Genomic DNA, 13,350 nt, shown 5'->3' with positions numbered 1-13,350 from the left:
CTTTGATATGCCTCCAAGTGTGCTAAGCTACCCATAGATTTTCGGCTAAGAGCATCTGCCACAACATTAGCCTTCCCCAGATGGTATAAAATATCAATGTCATAATCCTTGAGTAATTCAAGCCATCTTCTCTGCCACAGATTCAATTCCTTCTGTTTGAAAATACATTGAAGGCTCTTATGGTCCGTGAATATATCCACATGGACCCTATATAAATAACGACGCCAAATTTTCAATGCAAATACCGCCGCTGCAAGTTCTAAGTCAAGTGTTAGATAATTCTTTTCATGATTCTTGAGTTGCCTATAGGCATAAATGATCATCTTGCCACGTTGCATTATTAGTGGAACATCTATATCAGATTTCTCTTTCATATGACCTCCTATGAATTGAGTTATACAAAGATTTCCTTGATATAGTTACAATCTTATTAGTAATTGCAACTTGTTTGTTTTTTAAAATTTCTCAACAAAAGACATTACTAGGTAAGTTTTCTTATAGGACCATCCGTTTCAAATGAATAACATCTACTAGCTTGCACGCATACCCTGATAACATCAACTTGCATGGCATTGCCTCAAATATGAAGTAACAACGTGCTCAGACCTTTCTTAGCCACCCTCTTTCCTAATTATAAATCTTATAGGGTTTTAAGGAACCACTCTACTTCTCCTGTGAACATTCTCACAATCCCTCTTTACTATTAAACACTTCCCAAAGCACATATCAACACCTTTCATATGTATTCAATTCAACAAGAGTCATTGGCCTGAACAAGGCCTTTTCTGAAACTTGAGATCCTCCTAAATTCGTCAACGACCACTTCTTGTTTTCCTTATAAGTGTAGGACTTAGTCCACCTGATTCTATCCTCGATGAGTAACTCACCTTATTCCCAGTATTGTAGTCACCAAAAGTGTTTCCTGGTATTGCGGCCTAAGAGCTATCATGTTAAACATGTTTGGTTCGTAACAAGTGTTCATCCTTTCTCAATCTGTTTCGAACACTTTGGTCTAGACAATATGTTGATACTATATTTCCTTTGTGACTAGAGCATTCACTCCCATCACATTTTTCCCTTAATTTATAGTTGACAACCTTATTGTGCCACACACTTGTTTGCCTCCCATGAACTTGTAGTATTATTGTGCCTGGTTTGTTGAGTTTATCACACCACCACTTCATCACCAGTAGTCTCACTTTCCAATGTAATATGTATACATGAAGTCCCTCTATATATTTTAGTTGATATTCGGCATCACTCAAATCGGCTGCATTACAGTTGATCCATTATATCTTCTATTAACACTTGTGCTCTAGGCGAGTCCACCATTCTAATACGAACTATTTTGCGATAACCATGACCATCTCAATTTATATATTTTCTTCCAATTCCTCTCACCTAATTCTTCCTAGTTAGTGAATAGCTATGCGCTTTTCCATACGCTACGTGGTCTTTTCCATTACTTGGGAATTCATCCTGCTCGCCTCTCGACACTTGTTGGGATATCCGTGGGAAAGTGTGTTCATCCACGTATCACTTAACACTTCCTTGCTTGTAAGATTCTTAAGAGACTCTCCTTCAAGTCCAGATGCACTCTTGGGTTATTATCACATCACATTTATCTCTCCCACTCGTTCCGTATTTCTTAAAGCCTTGGAACTTTAGCTAAATCGCAAATCCGTGATTAACTCATACTAAGAACTCGCAAGCCTTTCACATTTGATCTGTAGTACTTCCTTGGGTTCCATTGTCCCTGACTTTCTAACAAGTATAAAACCCCTTTGCAAACCTTACTCTCAGTTTTTAGTATCGTTGACCTTGTCATGTATATTGTCACGTACAAAGAATTTATATTTCTTAACCTTCCACATTATTTTTATACTAGTGGTTTATCTTTTGCATTTCCTTTCAGAGAATCACGCTATCCGTGATCTCTTTTCGAGACTACACCTGTCTTCAACAAAATATTCAAACATCATTGCTACATGGTCTTACTCTTGTTTCATTGTATTTAAGTGGCCTCTCTATGGCCCTTCCTCCCCCACTTGGGGTGAATGATTCATAATTTGACACAAGTCTTGAATTTAGCAACTTCAGGGACATATGTCTCATGTCCCTATCCCCCATATATATGTTCGACTATTAGGGAGATTTAAGTCACCATGGTATTAACCTCATAAGTTCTCTACTCTTATTCAGCCACATAGGCTTGGTGTCACGACCCAACTGGAGGGTCATGACTAGCACCCGGGCCATATTTGTCGAGCACCAACGTACATTTTATCTAACCTTCCTTATTATCTTTAAGGGCCGACAAGATCAATATAAATAGTAGACATGGATCATGAACATCCAACAATGAAAGATAATGTCATGAACATACATAACATGGGACGACAAGACTGTCAAGAAACTATATATAAGGTACGAGCTATCATGATGCCATGAAAGACTATACAACAAAAATCAGCCGAAAAGGCATTCTAAACCATACATAAGTCGACACCTGTCTATGAGCCTCTAAAAGAACATAAGTGCTACAACATTGCCGGAACAGGGCCCCGACATACCCATAATGTCTATAACAAAAATGCATACCAAGACCACGGCAAGTCCGGAGAAGGGATCTCGCCAATAACCGCTGAACTGGACAGCCTACTGTGGTGGGGGAGCTACGTCTACCTGTCTATCAGGACCTGCAGCACGACATGCAGCGTCCACAAATAAAAAGGACGTCAGTACGAATAAAGTACTGAGTATGTGAGGCAAGAAAGCATAAGTAAGAATAGTAATGTAAACATGGATAGAGAATATACAACCTGTGACATCTGGGTACCTCTGAGGGCTACTGACATGAAATACATGATACATACATATATATACATAAACTTTTAAAACATACGCCTTTGTGGGCATCACCATCATCATATCGTACCCGGCCATAATAGGCTCGGTAAAACGTACCCGGCCATCATAGGGCTCAGTAGAATCGTACCCGGCCACGTGGAGCTCGGTAAAACCCAACTGATCAGTGGTTGCACAATAGGTGCCATACCCGGCCAACTATAGCGCGGCTCGGTAGAGTAAAATAGATACATATATATGATGCATGCTGGACTCATTGGAATCACATTTTGAACCTTTCGGAGTGACGTAAGGTCGGTATCCTTCGTACACGTTATTAGGATTAACTCTTCATCAAGAAACTTATAAGAATCAGGAACTACCAACAACATTGATAATATAAGAATAAGAGAAGTAACATCAATACCAATCGTTTCATAAGAAGGGCAGCAATGTAAGTACTGCTAGCTTCTAAGAGTAGAGTATCTTTGGGAGCTCGTTCATTACATTATGTACAATCGGAGTCGTGCAAAAGAATGAAGGGGATAGCCTCACATACCTTGTATATACTGCCCAACCTCAAGCTATGCAAATATCACGACTCCTTAGTCTACAATAAGACAAATGACACTATCATTATCGTTTAAGCGTCGTAACTATTATGTATCGACCACAACCTATTTTACGATGAAACGGACAGCACCTCCCCTATTTATATGACTTCCCACAAGTCAATACAATCACCAAACAGCCCAAACAACATCATTAATAATCATATTGAGCCTCCAAAACAGTCCACCAACCAACAACATTACTACCAAGCCTTTCGATATATATTTCACAAGTTCTAGCTTCAACGACTTAGCTGCAACTTGGATAATCTTAAATATATATATAGAGTAAGAGGTTCCTTACCTTTAAACAGAAAGAACAACTCCAATTTGACCTTAATTTTCCACGAAATATCCCTTCAATTCTGCCACAAGAACAAGGAAGCGAAACTAGCAATTAATTCGGGTTTTTCGGCACTAGAATTACTTTAGAAGACTTGAAATCACCTAGGGTTGATATTAAAAACTTGAAGGTGTATTTACAGGACATAAAACACTTAAAACAACCTCCCACACGAGCTGGAACAACACAAAAATCAGCAACAACAAGAAGAACAAGAAACTTACTAGCGCCACGGGATTCCCGACATTTGATTTGTGTTGTTTGACCTTTGTTTGGGTCTTGGATCATGAGAGAACCTTGAGAGACTGTTTTTAGGGTTATAAGGTCTGAATATACTGAAAAATAATGACTTAAAATGGGGTTGAGGTATCTTATATATGTCCATATGTCTTAAACCGCCTTTGTGGGCCCCATAGAGAGCAGCTTGGCGCACTCTCGCAAAAATGCGAATATCTCTCTATTCCGAGATCGTATCGACGAACGGTTTAATGCGTTGGAAACTAGACTCATAGATCTTCAATTTTATAGGTAGATCACCCCATAATTCCAAGCACATTGGGAGAAAAATGCAGTAACATTTGACCTAAAGTTTAAGTAAAATTATAAACCTAAGTTGCGACAACTTTTATCGACTTTTGTTTCATAACTCGCTTGACTTCAAGACTTATGATGCGGATATTATATGATTCAAATACATTAAAACAAGACCTCTTGGGACAGTTAATCACCTCTAGTGTTACCCGAAAATACGGGTTACAACATCCTTGATTCGTTTAACTTCTAATATTTGTTAACCACTCTTATACACCCTTGTATCGTTTAAGACCAATAGGATTAACTTCTTATCATCTCAAAGATAATCTCTTCTTGGATTTACATCGACTAACTTACGACGTGATCTATGGTATGCGAATTTGGGTTGTAACACCCTCTCCCCCTTAGGAACATTCGTCCTCGAATGTAAGGGTTTATGGGGTGTCTAACTCATCGTGGATTCCGACGGAGATTTCCGGCTGAGTTTCCCCCATAAAATGGACACTAGCCAAACTTGCAAGCAGTTAAACCCAACCTATGGCCTTACAAGACTATACAAAGCATTATGGATATGTACATTATCTGCATATCACCATTTTGTATTAAAAAAAAGAGTATTCACAAGCTATTGCTTACCTCATAGAGCCGTTTCACCTTATAATGCGTCCTTCTTTCCCCCGGCATCCTCGTTATCTTCACTCTGGAATAGGTAAGGGTATTTAGACTTCATCTCCTCTTCTGCTTCCCATGTCATTTCTTCTATATTCTTGTTCCTCCATAATACTTTCACGGAAGCTACATCCTTTGTTCTCAGCTTGCGGACTTGTCGATCTAATATAGCCACTGGCACTTCATCATATGATAGATCCTTTGTAACTTGTACATCTTTGATAGGGACGACCCGAGAAGGGTCTCCAATACATTTCCTCAACATAGATACATGGAATACCGGGTGGACAAATTCCAATTCAGATGGCAATTCTAACTCGTAAGCAACCTGTCCAATTTGTCGAAGAATTTTGTACGGCCCAATATACCGCGGACTCAACTTACCCTTCTTCCCAAAACGCATAACACCCTTCATCGGCGAGATCTTCAGGAAAACCCAATCACCAACCTCAAATTCCAGATCACGACGTCGGACGTCGGAATAAGACTTTTGCCTGCTTTGTGCCATCCTCAGTCGCTCTTGTATCACTTTCACCTTCTCAATGGCTTGGTGAATCAAATCTGGCCCATATAATTCTGTCTCACCGACTTCGAACCATCCAACTGGTGATCTACATCTCCTCCCGTACAGTGCCTCATACGGGGCCATTTTAATACTGGAATGGTAGCTATTATTGTAGGCAAATTCTATAAGTGCCAGATGGTCATCCCAATTCCCCTTGAAATCTAGAACACATGCTCGTAGCATATCTTCAAGCGTCTGGATGGTACGTTCAGCCTGTCCGTCAGTCTGCGGATGGAATGCAGTGCTGAGATTTACTTGTGTGCCTAAACCCTTCTGAAAAGACCTCCAAAAGTTAGCCGTAAATTGAGCTCCTCGGTCTGATATAATAGATACCGGCACACCATGAAGCCTAACAATCTCCTTGATATACAACTTCGCATAATCTTCAGCCGTGTAAGTTGTCTTAACTGGCAGAAAATGGGCAGATTTTGTAAGTCGATCAACTATCACCCAGATGGAGTCAAACTTATGATAAGAGCGAGGTAATCCAATAATGAAGTCCATATTAATCACCTCCCATTTCCAGGTCGGAATCTCTATATTCTGAATCAATCCACTAGGTTTCTGATGCTCGATCTTTACTTGTTGACAATTAGGACACTGGGCTACAAATTTTGCAATAGACTTCTTCATGTTATCCCACCAATACTGCTCCTTAACGTCATGATACATCTTTGTCGAGCCAGGATGGATAGAATATCGGGACTGGTGAATCTCAATCATAATCTTCTCTCGCAACCCTGCCACACTAGGTACACATAATCGGCCCTGGTATCTCAGTGTCCCATCTCCTCCGATCTTGAAAGCTGTAATCTTACACTGCTGAATTCCCTCTCTCAATCTTACTAAGGTAGGATCTTCATATTGCCGTGCTTTTACCTCGGCTACCAAAGATGATTCTGCTGTATTCTGTACAGTAATACCTCCGTCATCAGAGTCCAACAATCTGATTCTCATATTGGCCAGCTGGTGAAGCTCTTTGGTCAACCCTTGTCTACCTGCCTCAATATGTATTAAGCTTCCCATTGACTTACGGCTGAGAGCGTCTGCCACAACATTAGCTTTACCGGGATGGTACAATATCTCGACATCGTAGTCTTTCAGTAATTCAAGCCACCTACGCTGCCTCAAATTCAACTCCTTCTGCTTGAAGATGTATTGTAAACTCTTGTGATCTGTGTAGATGTCAACATGGACGCCGTATAAGTAGTGCCGCCATATCTTCAAAGCATATATTACTGTAGCCAATTCCAAATCATGAGTCGGGTAATTCTTTTCATGCTTCTTTAATTGTCTTGATGCATAAGCAATCACCTTCCCACGTTGCATCAATACGCATCCCAAACCTATACCTGAGGCATCACAATATACCACATAACCTTCTGTTCCTTCTGGGAGAGTGAGCACTGGCGCGGATGTCAATCGATTCTTTAGCTCCTGAAAACTATGTTCACAAGCATCAGACCACTGGAACTTGGTAGCTTTCTGTGTTAACTTAGTCAATGGTGCTGATATAGAGGAAAACCCTTCTACAAACCGCCTATAATATCCTGCTAGCCCTAGGAAGCTGCGGACTTCTGACGGTGTTGTAGGTCTCGGCCAATTCTTCACTGCATCGATCTTCTGAGTGTCGACACTAATACCCTCATCAGATATCACATGGCCAAGGAATGCTACTGAGTTCAGCCAGAATTCACATTTAGAGAGCTTAGCATATAACTTATGATCCTGAAGGGTCTGTAATACTATCCGCAAGTGGCCCGCATGTTCCGCCTCCGAACGAGAATACACCAGAATGTCATCAATGAATACGATCACGAACACATCAAGATAGGGCCTGAATACACTATTCATGAGATCCATAAAAGCTGCTGGGGCATTTGTTAGCCCGAACGACATCACCAAGAACTCAAAATGCCCATATCTTGTCCGGAAGGCCGTCTTTGGAATATCCTTCTCCTTAACCCTCACCTGATGATACCCTGAATGCAAGTCAATCTTGGAGAAATACTTGGCACCCTGGAGTTGGTCAAACAGGTCATCAATTCTTGGAAGTGGATACTTGTTCTTTATTATAAACTTATTCAACTGTCGATAATCGATACACATCCTTAACGACCCATCTTTCTTCCGCACGAACAAGACTGGCGCACCCCAAGGTGAAGTGCTAGGCCTAATGAAACCCTTATCCAGCAAGTCTTTCAACTGTGCCTTCAACTCTCGCAACTCTGCCGGGGCCATCCTGTATGGAAGGATAGAGATCGGTTGAGTGTCAGGCAATGCATCAATGCTAAACTCAATCTCCCTTTCAGGAGGAAGGCCTGGGAGTTCATCTGGGAAAACATCTGGAAATTCATTGACCACGGGGATTAATTGTAGAGTAGGCAGCTTCGCCTCCGCATCCCTAACGCGAACAAGATGATAAATGTAACCTTTTGAGATCATCTTCCTTGCCTTAAGATAGGAAATAAACCTACCTTTCGGCGTAGCAATGTTCCCCTTCCATTCAATGGCGGGTTCACAAGGAAACTGAAACCTAACCATCTTCGTACGACAGTCAACATTTGCATAGCATGAGGCCAACCAGTCCATTCCCATTATCACATCGAAATCAACCATTTCTAACTCAAATAAATTTGCCGAGGTTTGACGACTACAAATCATCACAGTGCAACCTTTATAAACCCTTCTAGCAATCACAGAATCTCCTATCGGAGTGGATACCGCAAGTGGTTTACTTATCAATTCAGGTTCAATGCCAAACTTATTAGCCACAAAGGGTGTAACATATGATAAGGTAGATCCTGGATCAATTAGCGCATATACATCATAAGAAAACACAGACAATATACCTGTAACAACATCCGGAGATGACTCGAGATCTTGTCGACCTATTAGAGCATAGGTTCGATTTTGAGCACCACTCGAACTCGGCACTGAACCTCTACCTCTACCACGACCTGTCGACTGTTGAAAACCTTGTGCTGGAGGTCGAACTGATGAGGAAGAACCAGACACAGATCCAGTCGGTTGAGCCATACCACCACCTCTTCTGTTAGGACAATCCCGCATCATATGGCCACGCTGTCCACAAGAAAAGCACGCATCGGAACCTCGATGGCACAGTCCAAAGTGGGCCTTGCCGCACTGATCACAACGAGGTGCTGGGGGTCTCGTCTGACTAGTATCTCTATGAAATTGTGAGCCTGATGCCCTCAAACTCTGACCTGAACCAGAATAGGTAAATCGATCATACCGAGGCCTCTAAAACTTTGGAGGAGCACTAGCCACAGGTGGCGCCGAACTCCTCAAAGATTGGGGCCTGATACTGCCTCTGAACTCATCAGAATACCCTACAAATCTCGCCCTCTTATGCTGGCCCCTATCCTGCTCCCTATCTGCCCTTTGCTGGCGCTTACGATCCTCTAGGGGCTGGGCATAAGCCTGAATACGCGAAATATCCATGCCCTCTACCAAGGAGGCTGTTGTGCACTCATTTATCAGATGTGGTCCTAACCCGTTCACGAACAGATGCACCCTATCACTCATCTCTGACACCATATGGGGAGCATACCTTGCTAAAGAATCAAACTGTATACTATACTCTCGTACACTCATATTACCCTGTCGAAGGTTCAAGAACTTATCAGCTCTAGCTCGTCGTATCTCAACTGGCAAGTAGTGACGAAGAAAGGCCTCAGAAAATTCCTTCCACACGGCTGGAGGAGCGTTCGGACCCCTAGATCTCTCCCAACTATCATACCAGAAAACCGCTAAATCCTGTAACCGATAAGAAGCCAACTCTACTGCCTCCGTATCACTAGCATGCATAACCCGCAATGTACGATGAATCTGATCAATAAATGTTTGTGGGTCCTCCTTGGGGTCTGATCCGGTAAACACTGGAGGGTCTAGATTAATAAAATCACGAACTCTCGCACTAACCGGTTTATCAGTAGCACCGGTATTCTGCCTCTGAGCCTGAGCAGCTACCAAGCTAGTCAACAATTGCACCGCACTGCGCATATCGTGGTCTGTAGTGCTAGACGGAGGAACTGGATGTACTGGGTGCCTCCTAATATCCTCTGGAGGAGACGGAGAGGTATGAGACGGCATCTCACTCTGAGCCTCACTTTGGCCTGCTCTGGCTGGAGGCACCTGAATGTTACCCTCTCCCACAGCTGTATCAAGCCGTTTACTAATTGCTTGCTTCCTAGTCGAAGGCATCGCTGAAAGAAAACAAGGTGAATATTAGATATGAACACTTACTACTCAACTCTACGCACGATCTAGATTCAGGAAGAAGGTAACAACCCTAGATGTCACGTAGTCTCCTGATTATAAATGTGGCGCGCTACACATCCATAATCAAAACTCTACTAGACACGGCTCATAGACATCCCCTAGGACAGACTTGCTCTGATACCAAGTTTGTCACGACCCAACTGGAGGGTCATGACTAGCACCCGGGCCATACTTGCCGAGCACCAACGTACATTTTATCTAACCTTCCTTATTATCTTTAAGGGCCTACAAGATCAATATAAATAGTAGACATGGATCATGAACATCCAACAATGAAAGATAATGTCATGAACATACATAACATGGGACGACAAGACTGTCAAGAAACTATATATAAGGTACGAGCTATCATGATGCCATGAAAGACTATACAACAAAAATCAGCCGAAAAGGCATTCTAAACCATACATAAGTCGACACCTGTCTATGAGCCTCTAAAAGAACATAAGTGCTACAACATTGCCGGAACAGGGCCCTGACATACCCATAATGTCTATAACAAAAATGCATACCAAGACCACGGCAAGTCCGGAGAAGGGATCTCGCCAATAACCGCTGAACTGGACAGCCTACTGTGGTGGGGGAGCTACGTCTACCTGTCTATCAGGACCTGCAGCACGACATGCAGCGTCCACAAATAAAAAGGACGTCAGTACGAATAAAGTACTGAGTATGTGAGGCAAGAAAGCATAAGTAAGAATAGTAATGTAAACATGGATAGAGAATATACAACCTGTGACATCTGGGTACCTCTGAGGGCTACTGACATGAAATACATGATACATACATATATATACATAAACTTTTAAAACATACGCCTTTGTGGGCATCACCATCATCATATCGTACCCGGCCATAATAGGCTCGGTAAAACGTACCCGGCCATCATAGGGCTCAGTAGAATCGTACCCGGCCACGTGGAGCTCGGTAAAACCCAACTGATCAGTGGTTGCACAATAGGTGCCATACCCGGCCAACTATAGCGCGGCTCAGTAGAGTAAAATAGATACATATATATGATGCATGCTGGACTCATTGGAATCACATTTTGAACCTTTCGGAGTGACGTAAGGTCGGTATCCTTCGTACACGTTATTAGGATTAACTCTTCATCAAGAAACTTATAAGAATCAGGAATTACCAACAACATTGATAATATAAGAATAAGAGAAGTAACATCAATACCAATCGTTTCATAAGAAGGGCAGCAATGTAAGTATTGCTAGCTTCTAAGAGTAGAGTATCTTTGGGAGCTCGTTCATTACATTATGTACAATCGGAGTCGTGCAAAAGAATGAAGGGGATAGCCTCACATACCTTGTATATACTGCCCAACCTCAAGCTATGCAAATATCACGACTCCTTAGTCTACAATAAGACAAATGACACTATCATTATCGTTTAAGCGTCGTAACTATTATGTATCGACCACAACCTATTTTACGATGAAACGGACAGCACCTCCCCTATTTATATGACTTCCCACAAGTCAATACAATCACCAAACAGCCCAAACAACATCATTAATAATCATATTGAGCCTCCAAAACAATCCACCAACCAACAACATTACTACCAAGCCTTTCGATATATATTTCACAAGTTCTAGCTTCAACGACTTAGCTGCAACTTGGATAATCTTAAATATATATAGAGTAAGAGGTTCCTTACCTTTAAACAGAAAGAACAACTCCAATTTGACCTTAATTTTCCACGAAATATCCCTTCAATTCTGCCACAAGAACAAGGAAGCGAAACTAGCAATTAATTCGGGTTTTTCGGCACTAGAATTACTTTAGAAGACTTGAAATCACCTAGGGTTGATATTAAAAACTTGAAGGTGTATTTACAGGACATAAAACACTTAAAAAAACCTCCCACACGAGCTGGAACAACACAAAAATCAGCAACAACAAGAAGAACAAGAAACTTACTAGCGCCACGGGATTCCCGATATTTGATTTGTGTTGTTTGCCCTTTGTTTGGGTCTTGGATCATGAGAGAACCTTGAGAGACTGTTTTTAGGGTTATAAGGTCTGAATATACTGAAAAATAATGACTTAAAACGGGGTTGAGGTATCTTATATATGTCCATATGTCTTAAACCGCCTTTGTGGGCCCCATAGAGAGCAGCTTGGCGCACTCTCGCAAAAATGCGAATATCTCTCTATTCCGAGATCGTATCGACGAACGGTTTAATGCGTTGGAAACTAGACTCATAGATCTTCAATTTTATAGGTAGATCACCCCATAATTCCAAGCACATTGGGAGAAAAATGTAGTAACATTTGACCTAAAGTTTAAGTAAAATTATAAACCTAAGTTGCGACAACTTTTATCGACTTTTGTTTCATAACTCGCTTGACTTCAAGACTTATGATGCGGATATTATATGATTCAAATACATTAAAACAAGACCTCTTGGGACAGTTAATCACCTCTAGTGTTACCCGAAAATACGGGTTACAACATCCTTGATTCGTTTAACTTCTAATATTTGTTAACCACTCTTATACACCCTTGTATCGTTTAAGACCAATAGGATTAACTTCTTATCATCTCAAAGATAATATCTTCTTGGATTTACATCGACTAACTTACGACGTGATCTATGGTATGCGAATTTGGGTTGTAACACTTGGGATCCAAATCCCTCATGTCAATATCCTTTTTGGAGTGTAACACCACTTCGCACATTTCTGGGATTTTTATAACATTCATAGTGCTAGGGTCTTCTCATTGTGGGTTCAATCAACTCTCCTTTCATAACTTCTTGTCTCCCGTGAGAGACCTACATATTTATCATTACTCTCCAGGCCATGCCTTTCATATATCACGTGCCTATGTAACATGTTTACATCTTAGAATCATATACATGGTTCCCACACTATTCACATGTACTAGTTAAGCTTAGGTCTCATTTATCACGTTAATGCCTCTTTGGAGGTGGGTAATCACTTCTAGCACTCTTCCCATATAAAGTATGCTCATGGTACGATATACTTGTCTTATATGGTCATACTATTCATTCAACATGGTACATGTGCCATCTGTTTAATATTCAAGCCTTTACCCTTTCGTCATATCACATGACCACATTACTTGGAATAAACCAAAAGAGCATTTAAACTTACATTGAACCTCAACGCACGAGTTGGAGGAAGAACAATTTCACAACCAGTTTCATCGCACGATTCAGAATATCAAAGAAGGGTATTATTCCTAAATGCCCATGTAGCATCCTAATTATAGATGTGGTCGACAACACGCCGATAATAAGGACTCTACTAGACACGGCTCCGAGACATCCTAGGACACTTTAAAACCTTAGGCTCTGATACCAAGTTTGTCACTCCCCAAAACCGAGGAGCGCGACCGGTGCTCAACCGAGAGAACCCGGCCGAGCAGTCCTGTTAGATTTGCTTCTACCCAAACTCATCCATGAATAAAGAGGAGATGTACTCCATTCATCAATA

The sequence above is a fragment of the Nicotiana tomentosiformis genome, chromosome 1 (assembly GCF_000390325.3).
Source record: "Nicotiana tomentosiformis chromosome 1, ASM39032v3, whole genome shotgun sequence".
In the NCBI taxonomy this organism is placed as follows: Eukaryota; Viridiplantae; Streptophyta; class Magnoliopsida; order Solanales; family Solanaceae; genus Nicotiana; species Nicotiana tomentosiformis.
This window is presented reverse-complemented; position numbering follows the sequence as displayed.